This window comes from Salmo salar, chromosome 16 (genome assembly GCF_965601325.2).
Source record: "Salmo salar chromosome 16, fSalSal1, whole genome shotgun sequence".
NCBI classification, from domain to species: Eukaryota; Metazoa; Chordata; class Actinopteri; order Salmoniformes; family Salmonidae; genus Salmo; species Salmo salar.
In genome coordinates this window covers 61605275-61631259 of record NC_138306.1, presented here as the reverse complement: position 1 = coordinate 61631259, position 25985 = coordinate 61605275, and the positions used below count along the sequence as shown (strand labels likewise).

The window sequence follows — 25985 nt, the reverse complement described above, 5'->3', positions numbered from 1 at the left end:
TTGTTGCTGGAAACGGCAGATTTCTTATGGAAAATCTACATAGGCGTACAGAGGCCCATTATCAGCAACCATCACTCCTGTGTTCCAATGGCACGTTGTGTTAGCTAATCCAAGTTTATAATTTTAAAAGGCTAATTGATCATTAGAAAACCCTTTTGAAATTATGTTAGCACAGCTTAAAACTGTTGTGCTGATTAAAGAAGAAATAAAACTGGCCTCCTTTAGAGTAGTTGAGTATCTGGAGCATCAGCATTTGTGGGTTTGATTACAGGCTCAAAATGGCCAGAAACAAAGAACTTTCTTCTGAAACTCGTCAGTCTATTCTTGTTCTGAGAAATTAAGGCTATTCCATGCGAGAAGTTGGCAAGAAACTGAAGATCTCATACAACGCTGTGTACTACTCCCGTCACAGAATAGCGCAAACTGGCTCTAACCAGAATAGAAAGGAGTGGGAGGCCCCGGTGCACAACTGAGCAAGAGGACAAGTACATTAGAGTGTCTAGTTTGAGAAACAGACGCCTCATAAGTCCTCAACTGGCAGCTTCATTAAATAGTACCCGCAAAACACCAGTCTCAACGTCAACAGTGAAGAGGCGACTCCGGGATGCTGGCCTTCTAGGCAGAGTTGCAAAGAAAAAGCCATATCTCAGACTGGCCAATAAAAAGAAGAGATTAAGATGGGCAAAAGAACACAGACACTGGACAGAGGAGTGGCCAGCACAGTCACCTGATCTCAACCCTATTGAGCTGTTGTGGGAGCAGATTGACCGTATGGTACGTAAAAAGTTACCATCAAGCCAATCAACTTGTGGGAGGCGCTTCAGGATGCATGGGGTGAAATCTCTTCAAATTACCTCACAAATTGACAACTAGAATGCCAAAGGTCTGCAAGGCTGTAATTGCTGCAAATGGAGGATTCTTTAACGAAAGCAACGTTTGAAGGAATAATTGTGTATTTCAATTACAAATCATTATGTATAACCTTGTCAACGTCTTGACTATATTTCCTATTAATTTTGCAACTCATTTCATGTATTTTTTCATGGAAAACAAGGACATTTCTAAGTGACCCCAAACTTTTGAACGGTAGTGTATGTGAAATGTGTCAAATATGTAAGTTCAAAACACTATGTTAAAAGCACTGTTTGTGTGTGTGGGGCGGGTGTCACGAGCATTGCCAAAGGACAAAGAGCTGTGACTGGATCAGTGGTTCACCAATCAGGGCCTTGATAGGCTTGGCAACAGTAAAATGGGATGATGTGTAATGAAACTAGGGTGCGGGTGCCCTGGGGGTGGGGACGTTTCTTTAAGACCATTAGGTGACGTCCCCGGGACAAACCAGGAACAAGGCAAGACCACCAGGGGACCATGACATAACGTCCCAAGAATGACCTAAAAATGTTTTCGGATCATCCCCGTAACCAACCGGAAACTAGACAAAACCTCCAGAGAACCATGACACTTTAGGCAACCATTTCGTGACAACCAAGGCACATCCTATTATTTCATTTTTGTTTGCATTGTATGCAGTCTGTGGCCAATTGCAAATCCCCAACCCTTCGTGATTGACTAAGATGTGTGAGTTTCTTTTGCCCGAGCAAAATTCTTGGGAAATCATAGAGATTCCAAATGAGGTTAATTGATATTCCACCTTACTGTGTACATTATGTGAAGCCTATAGTCTAAGTTCCTGCTATCAAGATGTTTCCCCTATCTGTGTTCTGAATCACAGCTATGTTCCTATCAAAATTGAAAAAATAAAATTATATGTAAAAGTGGTACCAATCAGGTAAAAGTAACTGCATGTACATACCAATCCTCTGATATGGTATACACAAGTCTGTTATTCCACTATGCTTATTATACTACAATAAGACCATGCTTTTCTCATCCTATTTGGGAAACAACTATCATAGTTCATACATATTTTTTTTTCTTATTCGATTGAACTTAAAATGGTCCTAGAATCATGTTCCCACTAGCTATTGTAGTATATCAGGAAATGTGGATTATGTCAACGGTCGGTTGTGTATAAAACACCTGTGTTGGCCCGGTGGTATTTCTATTTGAGTATGATTAGTTAAGATCATTTTAAGCCCTTCACATTCCACTTGACTGGCTGTTTTTGTTGATGTTTTTCAGCTGTGCAGAATTACACATGAAATTAGAGAGCAGGGCCTGGTAGGGCTAGCCTACCATAATCCTATTTTCTTCAGTTAAATATAATGTTATGTGTTTGAGGTGTTGACATAAGTGGCATATGGAAACTAATAGAGCTGTGTAGTGTGAATAAATAAAGGAGAATATACAGAGAGAAAGAGAGAGAAACAGAGAGAGAATAACATAATACAGTGTAGTAATATCATAACAACTTATTTTAGTAAGTCGTTTTTTGTATCATGACATAGAAGATGATTGCATTAGAAGATCATAAGGAGTTGGATTACATTTTGTTGTAAGATGGAAAAGGGCCATCCAATGGAATGGAAATAACTAGAATGAAAAACTAAAATAGAAAGCTCAGAGTTCAATAATAAATAAATAATAATAATAATAATAATAGGGCCAAAACAGAGGGGGTAAACAGACATTATTTCTGTCTGTGTCTGTCTGTCTGTTTGTGTGTTAATTACACAGAGCGTATGTGAGCGTAGGTGAAAAATTATTGGCACCCCAAAAGATTTTTATAAGTAAAATCAAACAACATTAAATCTGCATTAACGTTAAACTTTTTTTTAGGTTAATCTCATTTTAAGGAAATGTTATGTGGCCTTCCATGGCTTCCTGTTTCACTGGGATATAAAAATTAGGTAATACACATGTACAATCCCTTTGTATTCCATCACTATGGAGAAAGGAAAATAACTCACAATTAAAAAATTGAAAAATGGTTTGTGACTTTTATAAATCAGGCAATAATAACAACTCAAAAATCTAATATACCACTTACCATTATTAGGGCAACAATTAAGACATTTAAAACCACTGTTGGTACACTTGCCTGGTAGAGGACGCAAGTGTATCTTGTCCACACATACAGTGAGGAAGATGGTTTGGAAGGCAAAGAAAAGTCCAAGGGCCACAGTTGGAGAATTACAGAACTTGGTCATATCTTGGTCACCAAGTCTCCAAATCTACAATTAGACACCACCTTCATGCCAATAGGCTATTTGGAATGGTTGCCATAAAAAAAAACCTGTATTGAGAGCATTGGCACTTGGATTGTAACTGGGTGCTATGGTCAGATGAAACCAAAATATAAAACTCTTTGGCCATGCACACCAGTGGTCGGTTTTGCCTTGAAAAAGAAGGATGCATATGCAGAAGAGAACCTCATACCGACTGTAAAGTATGGTGGTGGATCTTTGATGTTATGGAGCTGTTTTGCTTCCTGGGTCATGAACCAGGACATTTTAAACAAACCTGGTTTCTCTTCCAGGAGACTAAAACTTAGCTGCAAGTGGGTCTTCCAGCAAAACAATGACCACAAGCACACATCAAAAACCACAAAGAAATGGTTAATTGACCACAAAATCAACGTTTTGCAATGGACATCTCAGTCCTCCGACTTGCCCCCAATGAAAACCTGTGGTTTGCGCAAACTGAAGGATATCAAGAATCTGGAAAGATTCTGTAAGGAACGGTCTAAGAACCCTCCCAATGTGTTCTCCAATCTCAAACATATACAGTTGAAGTCGGAAGTTTACATACACATACACTCATTAAAACTTGTTTTTCAATAATTTCACAGATTTCTTGTTAACAAACTATAGTTTTGGCAAGTCGGTTAGGACATCTACTTTATGCATGGCCTACCTTCAAACTCAGTGTCTCTTTGCTTGACATCATGGGAAAATCAAAAGAAATCAGCCAGCCAAAATTGTAGACCTCCACAAGTCTGGTTCATCCTTGGGAGCAATTTCCAAATGCCTGAAGAGACCACGTTCATCTGTACAAACAATAGTATGCAAGTATGAACACCATGGGACCACGCAGCTGTCATACCGCTCCGGAAGGAGACGCGTTCTGTCTCCTAGAGATGAACGTACTTTGGTGCAAAAAGTGCAAATCATTCCCAGAACAACAGCAAAGGACCTTGTGAAGATGCTGGAGGAAACAGATTACAAAAGTATCTATATCCACAGTAAAACGAGTCCTATATCGACGTAACCTGAAAGGCCGCTCAGCAAGGAAGAAGCCACTGCTCCAAAGCCGCCATCAAAAAGCCAGACTACGGTTTGCAACTGCACATGGGGACAAAGATTGTACTTTATGGAGGAATGTCCTCTGGACTGATGAAACAAAAATATAACTATTTGGCCATAATGACCTTTGTTATGTTTGGAGGAAAAAGGGGGAGACTTGCAAGCCGAAGAACACCATCCCAACCGTGAAGCACGGGGGTGGCAGCATCATGTTGTGGGGGTGCTTTGCTGCAGGAGGGACTGGTGCACTTCACAAAATAAATGGCATCACGAGGAAGGAAAATTATGTGGATATATTGAAGCAACATCTCAAGACATCAGTCAGAAAGTTAAAGCTTGGTCGCAAATGGGTCTTCCAAATGGACAATGACCCCAAGCATACTTCCAAAGTTGTGGCAAAATGCCTTAAGGACAACAAAGTCAAGGTATTGGAGTGGCCATCACAAAGCCCTGACCTCAATCCCGTAGAAAATTTGTGGGTAGAACTGAAAAAGCGTGTGCGAGCAAGGAGGCCTACCAACCTGACTCAGTTACACCAGCTCTGTCAGGAGGAATAGGCCAAAGCTCACCCAACTTATTGTGGGAAGCTTGTGGAAGGCTACCCAAAACATTTGACCCAAGTTAAACAATTTAAAGGCAATGCTTCCAAATACTCATTGAGTGTATGTAAACTTCTAACCCACTGGGAATGTGATGAAAGAGATAAAAGCTTAAATAAATCATTCTCTCTACTATTATTCTGACATTTCACTAACTGATCCTAATTGACATAAGACAGGGAATTTTTACTCGGATTAGATGTCAGGAATTGTGGAAAACTGAGTTTAAATGTATTTGGCTAAGGTGTATGTAAACTTCTGACTTCAACTGTCCAGTATATATAAAAAGGCTAAGTGCTGTTTTCATCAAAAGGGAATGGTGAACACTGAATAGTCATGAGTCGTCTTCTTTCGTAGAATCACAACATGGCCAGATGGCCACTACATCTAATTCACTAATGTATTCTATACTTATTCAGGTTGAGTTGTAATTTATACCAATGCCCTACATTCAATAACCATTAAGCCCGGATGATATTTAAAAACAAGAATTTTGTTTATGCCAGGCTAGCCCATCTGATAATCAAATCAGAAGGCCCCCCTTTCCTCACAGTGTTGCACCCATCTGGTGTGGAGCCATAAGAGATGCAGTACTTGGGGCATAAGGGTCAGTTACAGCAGCCACAATGACATTGAAACAGCATCCTACTTTAGCTAAGGACCAACCAGCATGGACAAGATGGTGGCGGAAGTTAGAACGGCTCCTGAGAAACACTTAAGCCATCCACCTAATGTTTATTAAAGGATTATGAAGCTTTTAAAATAACACTCAAATCATAACAGACTTGTGACGTAAATGAGAGATTCATGTTTCGGCACAGCATGACGACATGGTCACCGCAAAAAGTGGATCACAGCACCATAATTAGTGAATTATTAACAGTTACTCACTGTAAGACATGACTGAGACAAGGATACATCAGTGCCAATCAGCCTGCATCCCCTCTTCAAGTGGGTGGCTGGGTCATTTACATATTTGCTTTCATGTCTGATTAGCATTTACTGATGTCAGGTGTACAGCTGGCCTGGCTGGGACGTGACTGGAAGGGGGATTAAAGTGCGTACGGCAGCCACATGCAGTGTCTGCAGCCTCTTCTGGGTCAATCTCATTAGCCTTTCCTTGATTCCTCACTTCCTTTCTCCTTGCCTCTGAAGGGAAATGAGAGATGTGGTGAAGGATAGGTGAAGAGGAAGGCTGGAGACACCAGCAGTCCACAAAGCATTGGTCATCTTGTGTCAAGGCCTTGTATTCCGAGAGGCATGGTTGGGTGAGTGAGTGAGTGAGGTGCATCTACAATATATCTACTATTACGTTCTAAAAGATTATGTGGGGCACACACTGCCTCACAGGTTAACATTGGAAACCCATGTCATCCCTAGGTAGCTACCCCAGCCATACATGTACTGTGTCTGGGTTGGGTAGCCCATGCTCAGGGTAGCAGATGGGAGTATAGGTCATCATTGATGGACTTCTAAACAGATTGATTTGAAGGAGAATCACCCCATGCTCATGATCAGCTTCATATGAAGTAATCTCGGACACCCAGAGTGAAAATGTTCCGTAATTGCGTCAGATGCTCGATTAAGTTCTGGGGGAGACGTGTTAGAAAATGTATTAACGGGACTAGCAGTCTCCGACCCTCTGAACAGAAACTTAGTGCCAGTTTCAGGTAAGTGTATGGGCCAAATGCCCCCTCCCCTTCTGAAATTCTAAAGATGTGAGCATCTGCGAAATCGTGATTTGTCCAAATGATTAGTGACAAAAAAAACTGTGTACTGGAACAAAGTTCCTCGTTAGTTGTCGCATCCCACTGTCTGTTAGTCTGTCGACAGATGCTACTACCATTTGTGTTCCGTGCATCTGTCCACGAGTTACATAATGTATGAACAGATGTTAGCTAAGCTGCTAAGAGATACCGCTGGCAATATAGACAGTGTCCCAAATGGCACCCTATTACCTATATAGTGCATTACTTTTTACCAGAGCCCAATATGTGCCATTCAGAGGGTGAATGGGCAAGACAAAAGATTTAGGTGCCTTTGAACGGGGTATGAAAGTAGGTACCAGGCGTACTGGTTTGGGTGTGTCAAGAACTGCAACGCTGCTGGGTTTTTCATGCTCAAACGTTTCCCATGTGTATCAAGAATGGTCCACCACCCCCTTAACTGTCAATCATCCATGTCTCTGCTGTTGTGGGTCTCTGTTGTGGGTTGTATCTCTATCTATAGGCCCTTATTGATCATTCACTCTTGTGGTCACATTAAGGAAAGACAAAGAGGCCATCACTGGCTATGTCAGATAAAGGACAGCTCAGTGATTGAGAGGCTAGCCAGCGGTTCTGGAGGTGACTGGTCGTGTTAGCAAGGGCAGCAGAGTATTTAGGAATAACCACTTTTGTTTACATGCTATCAAGTTATAGCAGTTACTTTCAGTCAGTGTGTGTAACCTTTTCCCACTGATCTAAAAATATTCTATTACTTTCCGCCAACAGCCCCCCGCACATATCCATGCACTTGCAGGGGCACACAGAAACACACAGGGATATACACACACACAATATCCAAAGCAATACTGCAAATAGCCAACAATTGATAAATGCCCAAGGAAACAAATAAGCTACTGCTGCCGCAAAAAAGTTAATAATCTTAATATCACATTCTCTATTGCTGTGTTATGAAATAATATACAACTCCAAGCAGTGGTAGATAAATACACAGATGACTGGCCTGATTGTAAAAGATGAGAGAAGCTGTTGGAGACATTTCCCTCTCAGCATTTAGCTGTTTCCCTTAAACCGTTAAAATACAGGCGGGAGCTGGGATAGTGTCGAGCCAGCATCTAGAGCGTGGAGTAAGCACATTCTTTAATCCTGCTGTCCCATAACAGAATTCCCAAATTTCCTTGTGTGCCATGGCAGGCTGTCATTGTGTGTGTGTGTGTGTGTGTGTGTGTGTGTTTGGGGGCTGTGGCAGGAGCACAAAAGGACAATTCTCCACACAATACCAATTACACTTCTGCTGTATGCTGCATCTCTCCTGCGGTCTTGATGGTGAAGTGTTTGTGACAGAGATTGGCTTGGAGGGTTGAAACCACCGAGGGGTGAGAGGAGCAGGGCGATGTGAGGGGGTTATTGTTGAGGGTAAGGTTAGGAGAGGGCATATACTGAGTCAGGACGATCACGCAAAATCCAAATATTTCCGAATGGACATTGTTGTTTGTGGTTCTCGTCTTATGTAGTTATTTCGTGAAAATGTGTTTCTCAGAGTGCAAAATGTTACATTTTTGCATGCATATTTTGGTATATACTGTATATCTTATGACTAGACACATTTCTGTGCATGTTTTCCCATTTCTGGTGAGCGGTGACAGATTACCAGAGAAGATCAGCTCACTCTCAACTCTGTAAACAAGTGCCCGGGTGATCAATGGCACTGCTGGCAGGTCATACTTAAGGGGTCAGTCCGGGACACCAAATCCTACTAAGGTTAATCAACGTCAGTAATCACAGAGCGCAACGGAATCAAAAGTTTAACCACTTGTGCTTTAATCATATGATCTGAGGATACGGACCCCCTCATCCAACCATATGATGCCCGAACATAGTGCCAGTGTGGGATGGGCTTAAATCCACACTGGGGTCAGACCAAGGGACTTCACCCAGAGAGAGCGCCAGAGAGGACATCAAGGGGGGGTAGCCATTTGAGTCCATGGGGACCTTATGACACAATTTTGTTTTAAGGGACCCTTGAGCTAGCTTAGTCCCAGATCTGTTTGTGTTGCCTTGCCAACTCCTATGGTCATTGTTACACCAAACATATCTGGGACCATGCTACTCTTGGATCCTTTCACTCACTGTATAATCCTACTGAGGAATTATAGGGCCAGGGCTAGACACTTGACCACAACTTTCTCTCCCTGCGAGCCATTTTACACCCCTGGGATTGGTCTACAGGGAATTAACTCAGCTACTTAGCACAAGGGTGATTTAGCATTACTGGCATAAACCCGCTCCAGAAGTAGGGGTGGGTCGCCTGTTTAATATCCCCAGGGAGGAAGCCCGCTGTTCAGGTAGGGAGAGCTGAGGAGATCCTTACCTCCAGAGCTCATCCTATGGATGGAAGGTACAGTATATGATATGGCTGCACAATTTGACAAAATATCTAATTGCGATTTTTGTGGGACGATATTGCAATTGCGATTATGAATTGTGATTTTCAAACACTTAGGTGAAAACTTAATTCCATCAGACATGGTAAAAAAAAGCGTCAGGGTAGAGAGCATCACTTCTAAAATAGGTTCATATGAATGAATAAATACTGTGCTAACTGAATACAAAACCAAATTAAACAAATATTTTCCAACACAATTATGCATATGATAATAGATAAGATTATTGCACCTACATAAACACACATTTGTAACGGGATCATTAAAATAGTGTGCAATAAGAGCATCCCTTGTTCATTAACTAACAAACATTGAGTTCATATTTCCTATTTTACCATTATGAGTTCTTAAATAACCCAAGTTATTTATTCAGTCAGCCATAGGCTGCAGATGGAATAGGAAACTTATGATTGTGTAATTACCCTGTATGTGTAGGCTCAATCATTATTATAATTGAAATTATGAGTCTAATTGCCTTAAAAACATGTAACACGTAGTCTATCGACTGCAAGGTGCAGCCTGTGTCCAAAACATTGGTGTCTGGTCCATTCAATGTGATGGCCTTTAAAACGTGAATAAGAATTTGTTCTTAACTGACTTGCCTGGTTAAATAAAAAAATTAATAAAGTAGCCTAATAATCAACACGTGTGAGCTGTTTCAACTTCTCCCTTAATTTAGTTTTACAGTATTGGGATGGTAACTTGGGAGATGAAATCTTGTATCTGTGCTGTCCAGCTTGTTTATCATCTTCTTGAAGATGTCTGACTGTGTAAATAGGAACCATTTCTTTGGCTATGTGACATCCATTGAGTATACCAAACATTAGAAACACCTTCCTAATATTGAGTTGCACTCCCCCTTTTGACCTCAGAACAGCCTCAAGTCATGGGGGCATGGACTTTACAAGCTGTCAAAAGCATTCCACAGGGAAACTGGCCCATGTTGACACCAATGCTTCCCACAGTTGTGTCAAGTTGGCTGTATGTCCTTTGGTGGTGGACCACTGTTGAGGCTGAAAAACCCAGCAGTTGCAGTTCTTGACACAAACCGATGTGCCTGGCACCTACCATACCCCGTTCAAAGGCACTTAAATCCTTTGTCTTGCCCATTCACCCACTGAATGCCACACATACAAAATCCATGGCTCAATTGTCTCAAGGCGTAAAAATCCTTCTTTAACCTGTCTCCCCTTCATCCACTCTAATTGAAGTGGATTTAACAAGTAACATCAATAAGGAATCATAGCCTTCACCTGGATTCACCTGGTCAGTCTATTTCATGGAAAGAGCAGATTTTCTTTATGTTTTGTATACTCAGTGTAGGTGATAGCCTCTGTGATTTCTGTGTCTGCGGGACGTTTTGAAAACGAATCGGTAATCAATGCCTGTTTAATGTAGGTGGCCGGCTGTGGCTGAGGGGCTTTGCTGCTGTCAATGCTTTTTTCACCACGCAATCGTCGTAAAGTAGGGGATTGTTCTTCTTCAAATTATTGAATACATTTGTTGTCGCCACAACTCTGAAGCACTTTTTACACAACACTTGCATTTGTTTAATATCTGTTTGCCTATAGCCAAAATACTGCCATACCACTGAAGATGCGCCTTACTTTGGCATCAAATCGATCTCGTTTAGCAGTCACAGCACTCATGTTTCCGAGGTTTACGGAGGTAAAGCTCTCGCTCTCCTCACTAGCATCTAACAGCGCTTAGGACACTTGTGATTGGTCAGCATGTGCATGCCATGCAGAGAATGAGAGGTCAGCAATCAGATTTTCCTAAACTCGGTCCTCAGGACCCCAAGGGGTGCACATTTTGTTTTTTGCTCTAGCACTACACAGTTGATTCAAATACTCAACTAATCATCAAGCTTTGATAATTTGAAACAGCTGTGTAGTGTAAGGGCAAAAATGAAAACGTGCAGCCCTTGGGGTCTCGAGGACCGAGTTTGGGAAATGAAAACGTGCAGCCCTTGGGGTCTCGAGGACCGAGTTTGGGAAACGCTAGCGCATCTCATTGGAAGAGATGCCATAGTATAGTTATTGTTGTATTAATGGAGTGTCAAAGGAGAATCGCAGCCATTTGCGATATGGATATTGCAATTTCGATCTGACTTTGATTAATCATGCAGCCCTAGTATATGGATTGGCAAACATGCATGCTTACTAGTGTAGCACAAATGCTAACATATTACATCTAGATGTGTTCAGCTGCTGTGCAAATGCAAAGACAGTGAGAAGCACAAACAGAACAATTTTCCACTACATAGTGTATACCCATTTACACAAGACAAACTTCTTTAGCATGTGTGGCTGAAGAGAAACTTGAAATATGAACTTGGTCTTTTACCAAATAGGGCAATCTTCTGTATATATAAAGAAGGAAATAAATTCCTCAAATTAACTTTTAACAAGGCATACCTGTTAATTGAAATGCTTTCTAGGTGACTACTCCATGAAGATGGTTGAGAGAATCCTAAGAGTGTGCAAAGCTGTCATCAAGACAAAGGCTGGCTTCTTTGAAGATTCTCAAATGTAAAATATATTTTGATTTGTTTGACACTGTTTTGCTTACTACATGATCCCATATGTGTCATTTCATAGTTTTGATGTCTTCACTTTTATTCTACAAAGTAGAATATAGGAAAAATAATGAAAAACCCTTGAATGAGTAGGTGTGTCCAAACTTTTGACTGGTACTGTGTGTATGTGTGTGTGTGCGCACACGCACACGCACACGCACGTTCAAATGTTTGGGGTCACTTAGAAATGTCCTTGTTTTCCATTAAAACATACATGAAATGAGTTGCAAAATGAATTGGAAATATAGTCAAGACATTGACAAGGTTATAAATAATGATTTGAATTAATTTCAGCCCATGCTTCCTGAAACATCTCCCACAAGTTGGATTGATGGGCACTTCTTACGTACCATACAGTCAAGCTGCTCCCACAACAGCTCAACAGGGTTGAGATCCGGTGACCGTGCTGGCCACTCCATTATAGACAGAATAGCAGCTGACTGCTTCTTCCCTAAATAGTTATTGCATAGTTTGGAGCAGTGCTTTGGTGCATTGTCCTGTTGTAGGAGGAAATTGGCTCCAATTAAGCGCCGTCAACAGGGAATGGCGTGGCATTGCAAAATGGAGTGATAGCCTTCCTTCTTCAAGATCCCTTTTACCCTGTACAAATCTCCCAAATCTTACCACCAAAGCAACCCCAGACCATCACACTGCCTCCAACATGCTTGACAGATGGCGTCAAGCACTCCTCCAGCATCTTTTCGGTGTCTCACGTATGTTCTTCTTTGTGATCTGAACACCTCAAACTTAGATTCGTCTGTCCATAACACTTTTTTCCAATCTTCCTCTGTCCAGTGTCTGTGTTCTTTTGCCCATCTTAATCTTATTTTTATTGGCCAGTCTGAGATATGGCTTTTTCTTTGCAACTCTGCCTAGAAGGCCAGCATCCCGGAGTCGCCTCTTCACTGTTGACGTTGAGACTGGTGTTTTGCGGGTACTATTTAATGAAGCTGCCAGTTGAGGACTTGTGAGGCGTCTGTTTCTCAAACTAGACACTAATGTACTTGTCCTCTTGCTTAGTTGTGCACCGGGGCCTCCCACTCCTCTTTCTATTCTGGTGAGAGCCAGTTTGCGCTGTTCTGTGAAGGGAGTAGAACACAGCTTTGTACGAGATCTTCAGTTTCTTGCCAATTTCTCGCATGGAATAGCCTTCATTTCTCAGAACAAGAATAGACTGATGAGTTTCAGAAGAAAGTTCTTTGTTTCTGGCCATTTTGAGCCTGTAAATCGAACCCAAATGCTGATGCTCCAGATACTCAACTAGTATAAATAAGTCCAGTTTTATTTCTTCTTTAAATCAGCACAACAGTTTTAAGCTGTGCTAACATAATTGCAAAAGGGTTTTCTAATGATCAATTATCCTTTTAAAATGATAAACTTGGGTTAGCTAACACAACGTGCCATTGGAACACAGGAGTGATTGCTGCTGATAATGGGCCTCTGTACACCTATGTAGATATTCCATTAAAAATCAGCTGTTTCCAGCACCAATAGTGATTTACAACATTAACAATGTCTACACTGTATTTCTGATCAATTTGATGTTATTTTAAATGGACCAAAAAAAAATGCTTTTCTTTCAAAACAAGGACATTTGTAAGTGACCCCAAACTTTTGAACGGTTGTGTGTGTGTATGTATGTGTATATATCTATTTATTTCTGGTCCCAGTCCATCAGGTAGGGAGCTTAGTTTAACCGGCTCAAGACACTGAAACAAACACCATCATATCCATGGCACAGTTCTAGACAGACACTCGGCCATGTAATCCTCTTACTAGAACACTTGTTCCAATGGCTAAGGTGACAGGGGAGTAAAGTGGCCCCAATAACAAGTCACTCAGCCCTAGTTGTTATTCTGAACATATCAAAATGTTTCTGTTCTAATTTCCCAGAGAATCAACATGTTCTAAGAACATTTTTGAGTAGCGTATGTGTCAAAATGTTGTTTAAATGAAGGACAGTAGTTTGAAATCTCATCAGGGACTCAGTCTCACCAGTACATCAATTCTGTTCTATTTCTAGGTCAAGGTGGCAACACAATGTCTTGGGGGTAAAGAGGATCCTTTGGTTCTTTGGCCATATTCTTAGTCCTCCAATTCAATGGGAGCCCTCTAAAAACAGTCCCTACACTACCCCCTGGTGGTAGCATTCTACACCATATGTAGAATAAACACATGACGCCTTCAAAAATTAAAAACCATGTTATTCACAGAAAGCTGAAATTCAATAACCATTACTGAAGTAGAATGGGTATAATTTAGGCAGATTGTAAACAAAGAAAAAAAAGGTGTCTGAAAACTGCAAATGCCACAAATCAAGTGAAACTTCATTTTTCTATCTAGGACAAACAGCTCAGACAAGTGACATGTTTGTGCAACTCAGTCCAAAAATTACCCAAGATCAGAATTGACTAAAAAAACTGAAAAATGTGATTTCCGTTGTGTGAAACTATTAAATAAATCTAGAAATCTGAACAGCAGTGCCGTACTACTGGACTTACTTACTGAATTAGCACATTTTTCCATGGTGCAGAGAAACATTTGAAGTTTTCCAATGCTATTCTATGCATTGTGTCATGAGGCTAAGAGCACATTTTGACATATACAGTTTTAAAGCCAATTTCCTAAAATTCTACACTTTTTGACATTGGGCAGATTTTTCAAGGTTGATATTTTATAGCGCATCTCATTTTGTTCACATTTTGCCATGAGGCTGAAATAATTGAAGTTCACATTTTGGTATCATATGCAACCAAAATATGGGTTAGGGGCCCAGGGCGCGTGCAGTAATCCAGCCCTGCTGAACAGTTGAGCTCCGAGGGAATCCCTCTGTATTAAAGTAGAAACTACGTGGGTGTATGTACATGTGTTTGTGAAAACCAACCCCCAACTCCAGGGGAGATTCTCAATTGCGTACTCCTCGCATCCTCTCTCCATCTCAAAACCTATTGGAGATGGTCAGAGGGAAGGGACCTCTGGCTTTCTCATCCAATGGGTTATGAGAAGAATACTGGGCGAGAGGAGGTGAGGAGAATATAATTGAGATTCTCCCCAAGATAGCTTTCCTTGTCATCTTCAGCAGGCTCTGGGGTAAACTTTCCCCAAGGTACAGATCTAGGATCAGCTTCCCCTCCCCCAATCCTAACCGTACTCATTTGTGGGGAAAATCCAAAATAGACCAAAGATCAGCATCTTGGGGCAACTTCACTCTACTCCATTCAGCAGCAGCCCCCCTTGGTTTGCTTGCTGGACACCGGCCCATAGTCCTCCAGGTCTATGGTGGGTGAGGCCTCGCTCTCCAACCTCATCCTCAGGATGGACGGCAGCACCATGTCGGACAGGGCCTCGAACAACGCATCCACGTTGTCACCCGTCTTGGCGCTCGTCTCAAAGCACATCCTCTCTGCAGGCAGGCTCAAACACTCATCCAGCGTGTAGAGGGCCATGGCTTCCTCCTTTCGAACCTCTCGGTTGGCCACAGGGGAGCCCATAGTAGGGGAGGCTGGAGGGGTGAGGTGGCAGGCATAGTGTGGTATGTGGCCAGGGCAACCCCCACCATAGTCTTCTTCCTCATTGGGGGGGGTCAGTAAAGTTAGCCTTGTTGCAGTCGTGATTGGCCGTGTCGGTGAGAGACAGGAATCGCTCCTCAAGCTCGGCCAGGCTCTGCCAGTTGGTCACGTCGTAGGTGAGGATGACAGCGGACGCGCCCCGGCAGTACATGGGGCCGAGCCCGTGGAACTGCTCCAGACCTAGTAGTGAAATATTAAGCATGTTTAGATGGTTACATAGTGTAATGAAACAAGAACAGAGAGGGAGCTTGTCCAAGGTGGTCTGCGAACCCTCAACCTTCTGGTCAAAAGACCAGCACGCTAACAACTGCTCCAAGAACCTCTCCGCCTTGTGGGAGTCAATATATGTTTATGAACGCAGGGTCGCTCTACAATACAGTAAGAACAGACATAAATCAACAGAGATATACAGATGGGCAGACAGATCAACTTTTACTATATGCTTTGGGTATTCCACACACAAAAGCTACTGATTTCTGTATTGAATGGAAAAATCCAGTCACTCAAGATAAGAGGTTATCTTCAGTTGAGCTCTGTATGCAAAGTAGGCCAAACTACTGTGTCAAGCACTAAGCCCACCCATTAATTGCCCCACTGTAAACAAATCCCCCCAAAATTAGACATGCAATACAAATTTAAAAAAGATTCTTCAAACCCTACTGTGAATTTGGAAATACATATTGATGCTTGGTTCTGTCAACAATTTACTCTTGATGGGTATAGCCTAAATAATTTAGTCTGTCTGTGCATTTAAAAATGCAAAATAAAAGTATACCTGCGGTGTCCCAAAGCAATATGTTGTAGGGTCCCCACTGCTTAAGTAGAACGCACCGCCGACGGTACTAATTGTACCATTTAACTTTTTATCCATGTGTAACAGAGAGGTCTTCCCAAAGTTCATGTCCCCCAATATAACCAGTTTCACGTCGGGCCTCCTCGCCCTTTTCATTTCAGGCATTGTTATTTTCATTCTCTGTCTAGACATACGAACAGGCTACACTATCTCAAAAGTGCAATTGACTTTGAATAAAAACGTAATTGAAAAAAATTGTCAAAGCAATTAAGCATCACTACTGTTCCAGTCTGACAGGTGGCCTTCGGTTTTGACATGCATAGAACATGTGTAGGTCTAAAGCGAAGAAATGCATAGGATTACCAAACCAACCGTGAGCAACTTCTACCCATGTAGCATCCACCGCAGAATAAAAGGCATATGACTCATTCCTACATGAACAGATATATCAATGAAGCTGTGACACAGCTTGCTCGATGATCAGAGTTCACTCAGAAAATAATGACAGGAGAAACTTGTGCGCAAGACTGCTGGACGTTTTAAAGTAGTATCTGGCCAACGAGCATGCAGGAACATCAATCAAATAACTGAGATTTGATAGGAAAATGTAAATGTACTCCACCAAACCAAAGAGGGTTTTCCCTTTATATTTGCATGTGTGTAGCTATTGTATTTGTTCAGCTGCATGTCTTGTGACCTTTGTTTGATAACAATTAATAATCTGAGAAATTAACGTTTAATCAAAGGTTGGCATCCTTTTACTTCTATATGTCCACTCCCTCTAATGTGTGTGTGTTGATGAAATCAGTAGCAAATAGTATAACGTAGCAACAGAATGACAAACAATGAACAAAAATAGCAGGCAAAATCCATCCACTGGACAATGTTGGAGGCAGCTTATGGTAAAGAAATTAACATTAAATTCTCTGGCAACAGCTCTGGTGTACATTCCTGCAGTTAGCATGCCAATTGCATGCTCCCTCAAAACTTGAGACATCTGTGGCATTGTGTTGTGACAAAACTGCACATTTTAAAGTGGCTTTTTGTCCCTAGTACAAGGTGCACCTGTGTAATGACCATGCTGTTTAATCATCTTCATGATATGCCACAACTGTCTGGTGGATGGATTATCTTGGCAAATGTTCACTAACAGGGATGTAAATAAATTTGTTCTTCTTTGTGATCTGAACACCTCAAACTTAGATTCGTCTGTCCATAACACTTTTTTCCAATCTTCCTCTGTCCAGTGTCTGTGTTCTTTTGCCCATCTTAATCTTTTCTTTTTATTGGCCAGTCTGAGATACGGCTTTTTCTTTGCAACTCTGCCTAGAAGGCCAGCATCCCGGAGTCGCCTCTTCACTGTTGATGTTGAGACTGGTGTTTTGCGGGTACTCTGCGGGTTCTCTATCGAGGCCACCGTCTCGTGGATCAAAATGTGGTTCTATCCACTCTAGCATCCACTCAGTCAAAAGAAATGAGACTGCAGCTGAAGCTGCCGCATCCAATGAGATTTTGGCAGTGTTGGATGAACAAGAAAGGGAAGCGATAGAACTTCAAAGGCTAGAGGCTGAAGGAAAACAGCGGCTGACACAATTTGAATCTGAGAACCTAGCCAGACAACAGGCAATGCAAGACAAGCGTAGAAAGCTTAAACGTCTAGAGGAAGTGAAGAAGTTGAACGCTGCAAGAGCTCGAGTAAAGGTCTACGATCAAGTCGAAGACAATTGAGACCACCGACTTCCTGCATGATGTTGAACCAGCAGGAGAACTTCAAGTTCTTAACCTCACAGTTCCTCCAGACCGCCCTCAATCTCTACCAGTCACAACGCAAGCCCTCTATGCCTCAAGTCCCTCATTCATTCCTCAACCTCTACCAGTTACAAGTCAAGCTCCCAAAATCCACCATTGGTACCTCAAGCTCCACCAACTTCAGTGTCCATGCATCAAGTGCAGAACAGCTCTGATCTGGTCAACATGCTAGCAGAAGCTATAAGTGCCAATCGTCTCCCACACCAGAGCCTGCATTATTCACTGGAGATCCTTTGAAATTCAAAGACTGGAAGCTATCTTTCGAAACATTAATAGACGGGAAAAACATTTCAAAGAATGAAAAACTGTATTACCTAAGAAAGTACTTAGGTGGTGCCGCAAAGAAAGCTGTTGAAGGATTTTTCCTACTTGGCACTGAAGCAGCATACGACTCAGCCTGGCAGCTGTTGCAAAAACGTTTCAGAGACCCATTCATAATTGGGAAGTCCTTCAGAGACAAGCTGCATGGATGGCCAAAGATAAGCTCTAAGGATGGTTGTGAACTAAGAGACTTTGCAGACTTCCTCAAGAGCTGCGAGGCTGCAATGCCCCACATTAAGACATTGGAAGTTCTCAATGACTGCAATGAGAGTCAAAAGATTCTGCTGAAGTTGCCAGATTGGCTGGTATCCAGTTGGAACCGCAAAACGATGGAAGTCAGACAAGCAAACGCTGGGTACCCACCATTCAAGGTGTTTATAGACTTTCTATCAAAGGAAGCAGATCTCGCTTGCAATCCTATATCCTCAATACAAGCGCTCAAGAGTGTGGAAAGCGAGAAACCAAAGCATCCACGAAGTCAAACCATTCAAGCAAAGACACTGTCCACAAACAACACAGAGCAACATCCCATCATGCATTTTTTGCAAAAGAACAGGACATGTCCTCTTCAAGTGCAGAAAGTTCAGTGAACAGAGTTCAAGATCGTGTCAAGTTTGTGCAAGCAGAAAAGCTTTGCTTTGGATGTTTGAAGACTGGTCATCACTCAAGAACGTGTGATAACAAGAGTACGTGTGAAAGATGTCAGAAGAGACACCTGACATGTTTGCATGATGACAAGTTCAAGGAACATCAAAGGTCGACACCTCCAAAGGTAGACGACTACTCAAAGCACAGAGCAGACACCAAAGAAATAGCTGCAGCAGCAATTACCAACAGAGTCATACAAGAAGGCCTAAGCACACAAACGTCCTCAATCATACGAGTCTGGGTCTCGTCCACAAAACAGCCAGATCAAGAAGTTCTCGTCTACGCGCTCTTAGACACGCAAAGCGATACGACTTTCATCCTAGATGAAGTGGCCCAAGACCTCAACACAAACAAAGAGAATGTCAGTTTGCGGCTGTCCACAATGTCTACAAGGTCAACAACTGACAGGTCTCTCTTTCTGTACCATTATGACGTGGTTGCATTGGTCTTCTGTGTTTGACAGGTCTCTCTTTCTGTACCATTATGACGTGGTTGCATTGGTCTTCTGTGTTTGACGTGGAAACTGACAAGTCTACAAGTTGGCTGCTTGTCCTGAAAAGAGGTTCTTGAATCCTTAAAGTCCCTTGAAAGTCCCTTTACTGTCTTTCTTAGCCTCTGCCTATAAAACTTTGTTTATAGTCGCGCCGAGCGCCATTTGCATTGTTGCGCCGAGCGCCATTTGCATTCCTTTGTTTCAGTACTGTATAATTTATCAACGTTACTGTGTTCATTCAAACATATAGTTCTCACGGCATGACGTGGATGCATCGGAGAAAAAGACGTGCGAGGCAATAAACGCCCGTTTCAAGGAACCAACCTGTGTCTGTTGTTATTAAGAGAGCTACATGTATTTTTAGAGACACTAGATGGCATAAAGTATCCAAGTGTTCAACTTCTTGGATTAGTTTTATCCTATGGTTTACTTGAGGAAATGTAAAAATGAAAAAAAAAAAATGTATTCAAATATTACTTGCCTAAAGGAAATCTGACTATTAAATGCGAAATGAAAGAGGTAATCCAGTGCTTCATATTCTATTCACCCAGCTTAATGTAACATCGATCAACATGATACTCGAATTTGCCCTATACCCATCATGAGGTTGCTACAACCTAACATACATATATAAGTTTATAACGTATTAACGTAGGTGCACAGGAGGTTTAGAGACAAAGGTGGCAGTGACACATTCAATACCGCCTTGCAAACTCTTGCCTGCATCTAGCGGATCTAGGGTGTAATCATTATTCCAAACAGTTGTTCAGTTTTGCAACCAAAACAAGAGTTTCTATTGCAGGTCGGTCCATCTCGTTTACTTCCGTTTAAGAAACGTATGCTCTGGATAAAAGTGTCTGCTAAAATGTCAAATGTAACATAAAATTGTTATAATTAACCTGACGTTAAGCCCATAATTGGTGCCATTTTAATTAACCAGCAAAAAAAAAAAAATCAGTTTATGGACATTTACCATTAAAATGGTGCAGACACACCATGTACACAATCATATGTTGCACTGGAAAAAGGCAGGGTACACCATAGAGTACAAGCCATCCCCTTATGAAACACAGGAAAATCTACATGATAAATTGTGTCATCTTTGTAACAATTCAATGCAATCTGTGAAGGTATGACTTGTGATGTTACATCTTATTCAGGTTAGTTGTGTTGAGATGTTGACTTTCTTAGCCTGAACCTGTTCCTCAGAGGGGTACGCTATGTTTGTCATGGTTCTCATCTTGACAGGTTACCTTAGTGATGGGCTGAAGATGGCGGTTCCCATGGTAAACAAGGCTCATGATGGCGTTGACGACCCTTGGCGTATCAAAGTCATCTGACAATGTTTGCTTTGGTTTCAGCTAACCTTGAAAACACAGACGCCAAGGAATTGGTCAAGGTTTATCTGCTTACCGTCTGAAGAACATGGGGTATGGTAGGAAAATTAACTGTTCAACCAGACTTATTAAACATAGATATAAGTGACCCACCTTGTGTAAAATATGCAAGCAAATATATCACCTTGACAAAGGCATCATAACCGAAAATTGCAGTAATGTCTCAATCAACTGAGAATGCATGTGACTCTCCTGATGCTTCCTGATGAGATGTTCCTGAACTAGAATGAACTTGTGTGTGTATTCAATGGTGTATTACACTGTATATAAGTATAATAGCAGAAAGGAGATGTAGGCCCTACCTTTCCCATAAAGCCCCCTCTTGCACAGCCTGGCATTGCAGCTGGCCCCTCATGTAGACCTGGGCATCATGGGTGAAGGCAGTAATTGGTTGCCAGGGAGCTCCGGGCTTCGTTCAAGCTGGCGTCACTGTAGTTGATTGCTGCGAACAACAAAAGCGATGAGCTCAACATCACTTGAGTAAAATGAAAACCAGTGTACCACAATAAAAACCACCAAAAAGGATTCACACCTGATCTGTATTTGGTCAGCAGGCAGAACATTCAGAATTCATTGGCTGAGTAAGATTCTAGGAAGTCCTACGAGAGATAGACACACATGAAGTAGATATTACCTCAATTAGGAAGAACGAAGACATGTTATAAAACAAATGACCTTTTCTATAGTACAAGCCTGAAACCATTTAATGATGTTTATTGATTTAAAAGTAGCAATGTACTGTAGATCAACACTTTACCTTTAACGTGATATAATTATTCAAGGACTTTGACATTTTCTCAGCACTTCCTTTAAGATGTAAATGTCATGTATAAGAAAATAAAGTAAACGTACAAATGCAGATATGAATCGTATCCTTTTGCCGTTCTCCATCATTACCCATGGAGGACTTAAGTCAAATAAAATCAAAGTTTATTTGTCACTTGCGCTGAATACAACAGGTATTTCACCTTACAGTGAAATGCTTACTTACAGGCTCTAACCAATAGTGCAAAAAGGGATTAGGTGAACAATGGGCAAGTATAGAAATAAAAACAGTAAAAAGACAGTGAAAAACTGTAGCGAAGCTATATACAGTAGCGAGGCTACATACAGACACCGGTTAGTCAGGCTGATTGAGAGAATGAGATGAATACAAAAAGCAAAGACATGATGCTAAAATAGCCTGGTTCCAGATCTGTTTGTGCCATCTTGCCAACTCCAGTGGTCATTTTCATTTGCAAGACAGCACAAACAGATCTGGGACTATGCTAGTCCTAAATTAAGAATATTGGGTTATTCTTCAATAACAAAGGGTTAGTAAAATGAAGTTGGCACCTGGCTATGGTGGAGCATTCGATGTGGCAGCCGGGTCTTCTCTTGCCCCAGGGAGACTTCCAGGAGGGCTCCTGCGGCTTGGAACAGGGCAACATCCCTGCTGTTCCGTTTCTCTGTGTCCCCTTGGAAACAGTATGTTAAAGCTTAGTTCCTACCCAAAACATGTATCAGTTAGTCAATCATTGCCTTGCTTATGGTCTTGAAAAAACATACTGTAGACTGTAGTCTTCCAAACACAAAGGAAGTAAGAGTCACTGTATGACAAAAACATGTCACAATGAAGTGATGTAAACACGTACCAGGCTCACCAGCTGCATCTCCAGCACCCATAAGCTTGCCGTAACGGACCCCGATGGACCTGATACCGAAATACACATCCCTTGCAGCAGAATGAACACACGGAATTCAGATTCCGCAACTATTTGCAAACTGATCTTGGCTTGAGAATGTATAAACAACAACTTTTACATATAGACATACCTTGTTTTGTGGCATAGGCGTGTTCATTTCTGATGATGCCCTCGATGAAAGCCACGATTTGAGGTATATTCTCAGTGACCCTCAAGTGCACAGCAGGAGGAAGAACCTTGAAAAATATAAACAAACATGTATATCAAATATATGTGCAGTAATTAATGTATGCAGGGTAAGTACTATATAGTACACAGCTAACAAAAGCTAATTTCTTCCACCCAACAAACATTACATACTCACACACCTTCACGGCTAACATGTCATGTCAAATTCCTCCTCATACAATCTGGCCAGGACTGTTGGAGATATGCTTTTCTGCAATGTCAAAAATATAATCAAATTATGAAATTTTCACCAATATCATCAGCACAACAGCATCTTGTGCTACCAATATAGTATAGTAGATACCAATATAGTAATTATAGGTGCTGCATCAGAGGTATAATAAGCCTACCTCCAAAGCTCTTCTGATGATTTTATCATCGATGTCTGATGACCATGACATGGATGACATTAATGCCAAAGACCCTGGATAGAACCATCTGGATGATGTCAAATCTGACATAGGAGCTACGAGAGAAAAACTCAGCGGTATCAGTATAGCAAAATCAACTTATGACATTTCATTTTTGTATAATTAAAAAAATACTTTGAGAGTGGGTTCCCAGGGGGGGATTGGTCATAGACAGTGGGTCCACAATTATACCTGCAATGACGGTACAAATAATTACTGCCGTCCCAGAAGGGTCAGTAGTAGTAGCTATATGAAATCCCATGTTTTCCATACCAAGTAGCAATTCCTTCCTGAGCCAATACCAGTGGATCTTTCTGGTTGTGGGAGGCTGTTGTAGGTCTTCAACCCCATGTAGTATCCTGTTGGTCGAGTCCATTTCTTCCCCGCCCCTGTACATGATACACTGGGTCTGAAGATCAGTTTGCTTGGTAACACTAACGTTGGCTGAATGTCCTTGGAGAAAGCATACCCGCTTCTTAATTTCAATAGAAACGGCGTAAATATTGTTATGCAGGGCCACATGGTAACAACTGAGTGCAAAATAATAGGATGTAGCTGGCGGTAATGCCACTTGTCCACAGTCCCTTGTGTCCAGTGTAGCAGACAGGTACTAGCTAGCTTGACAGCTCTCAATATAGCTAATGTTGATTAGCAGGCAACTCAACTTCCACCTCCAAATGTGTCGTCCGTTGTGCCTGGACGATACCTCGACATGCTTCAATATTATGGAACGCCGGATTAGGTTTTAAAGCACGTGGTCAAAACGCAATCCTTTTAATGCTACGCGTGTAAAGTAAGCAGGCGCAGACGCTAAATTAACCCCATACGCGTCAAATAAGCGCGTGCAAATGTGCTTGCAGGCGGTCCAACATGTGCTAAATAAACGGAGGCAAGCGGTCCTGCACACATCAATTATGGAAGTATGTATTTGATTGTAAAGCGCAAGTTTGTAAATTGAATCTTGAAAGCTGCTCTACTCTGCATTACAAAGTCGTATTCCGTTCACAACTAGCCTCGTACAATACATCCAGATCTCGCGAGCTCTTCTTCTTCTATGATATAATGGTGGTCTGCAAACCAACGTTAAAGGTGCATGCCGCCACCTACTGTGTTGGAGTGTTTGGTCTATCACGGTTTATAACATTTCTAAATCCTCCGACCTAACTCAGTACTTCGGAGAAAATAAAAAAGAGCCCTACTAACTTCTAATATAATCTTACCCCATCCCCCAAATCCTTTCCCAACCTCGTCTAACATCAATGACCCTACACTTTCCCTCTCTTCAACATACTTACAACAATATAACAACACGCTCCACCGTTTCACCGGCCATACACTCCAGACACAAACCAATCACATGCTTGCCAACCACATGTAATCACAAGTTCAATGTACAGTTTCTTAAGTGCAATCGAGCAAACACCTCTTCCTTCCTAATCTGACCTTTGAATCTTGATCACTGACCTTTCTTTGGAGGGCACATACAGTGCATTCAGAAAGTATTCAGACCCCTTCCTTTTTTCCACATTTTCTTACATTACAGCCTTATTATGAAATTGATCAAATTGTTTTTTTCCCCTCATCAATCTACACACAATACCCCATAATGGCAAAGCAAAAACAGGATTTTAGAAATGTTTGCAAATGTATTAAAAATAAAAAACGGAAAAATCACATTTACATAAGTATTCAGACCCTTTATTCAGTACTTTGTTGAAGCACCTTTGGCAGCAATTACAGCCTCGAGTCTTCTTGGGTATGACTCTACAAGCTTGGCACACTTGTATTTAGGGAGTTTCTCTCATTCATCTTTACAGATCCTCTCAAACTCTGTCTGATTGGATGGGGAGCGTTGCTGCACAGCTATTTTCAGGTCTCTCCAGAAATGTTCGATCGGGTTCAAGTCGGGCTTTGGCTGGGCCACTCAAGGACATTCAGAGACTTGTCCCGAAGCCACTCCTGCGTTGTCTTGGTTGTGTGCTTAGGGTCGTTGTCCTGTTGGAAGTTGAACCTTCGCCACAGTTTGAGGTCCTGAGCACTCTGGAGCAGGTTTTCATCAAGGATCTCTGTACTTTGCTCCGTTCATCTTTCCTGACTAGTCTCACCAGAATAATGTATTACATCAATAGAATGAATGCATTAGTAGTCTAGTTAACACTCATAAAGTTGTCTTTCGTTTAGGCACTGGAAAAAATGCAATAACTCCAAAACAGTGGAAAGATTGTTCCTCTGGGAAATGTCCAATGTCATCAGTTTGAGCGAAATGAGAAGCTGGGAAAACGATGAAACAGGTTTCTTATAATACTTCAGTTCAACTTGGGTGCATATTGTATGTGGTTTAAATACTGTCTGCTTGCATAACAGTGTCAAAGATACCACGTTGCAGTCACATTTTCTCAAGAGATGCTGAAAGACATTTCTCCACTTCTGTTCCCGAGACAAAATTTACATTTGTTGTACCATTTTACTAAAAGAAATGCATAATTCTGCAGGAGTTAATATTATATTAGGCTACATTTGAGAGGTTATAGAGCTACAGTCAGTGTCCAGATTTATGTTGCTATTCCATTTAACCCATATGAACATTAATTATGAATGTTCTATTTATTCATGAATACAGGGATACTCGTGAGCGGGATATTAAAGGTGCATGTAAACAGCTTATCCCGAATAAGACCTTAAGCGGGACATGAGTGTCACGTCCTGACCAGTAAAGGGGTCATTTTGGTATTGTAGTATGGTCAGGACGTGGCAGGGGTGTGTTTGTTTTGTGTTGTTGGTATTTTTGGGTACTGTTCTATGTCATGTATTTCTATGTTTGTATTTCTAGTTCTATTTCTATGTTCAGGGTTTTGGTTTGGCCTTCAATTGGAGGCAGCTGTTCTTCGTTGCCTCTAATTGGAGACCATATTTAAGTAGGGGTTTTCAGCTTGTTGTGGGTGGTTGTTTCCATGTATTGTCTGTGTACCTTACAGGACTGTTTTCGTCGTGCTTTTGTTCAGTGTTCATTTCTTTAATAAACAGGAAGATGAGCATTCACGTACCCAGTGCGATTTGGTCTACCTTTAACGACGCTTGTTAA

At 41.6% G+C, this 25985-nt stretch overlaps 1 pseudogene across 1 annotated transcript; it reads right to left on the bottom strand.

The window, feature by feature from the left end:
- Positions 1 to 10928: 10928 nt before the first annotated feature.
- On the bottom strand, positions 10929 to 24046 carry LOC106574343 (ras-related protein Rab-20 pseudogene; annotated as a pseudogene). Its single transcript, XR_001321520.3, has 9 exons — positions 23177 to 24046; positions 22844 to 22959; positions 22634 to 22704; positions 22396 to 22501; positions 22215 to 22294; positions 21916 to 22037; positions 21113 to 21179; positions 20883 to 21022; positions 10929 to 20549 (listed from the first exon to the last, which is right to left on the bottom strand). The product of XR_001321520.3 is annotated as a ras-related protein Rab-20 pseudogene (transcript).
- Between the last annotated feature and the right edge of the window lie 1939 nt (positions 24047 to 25985).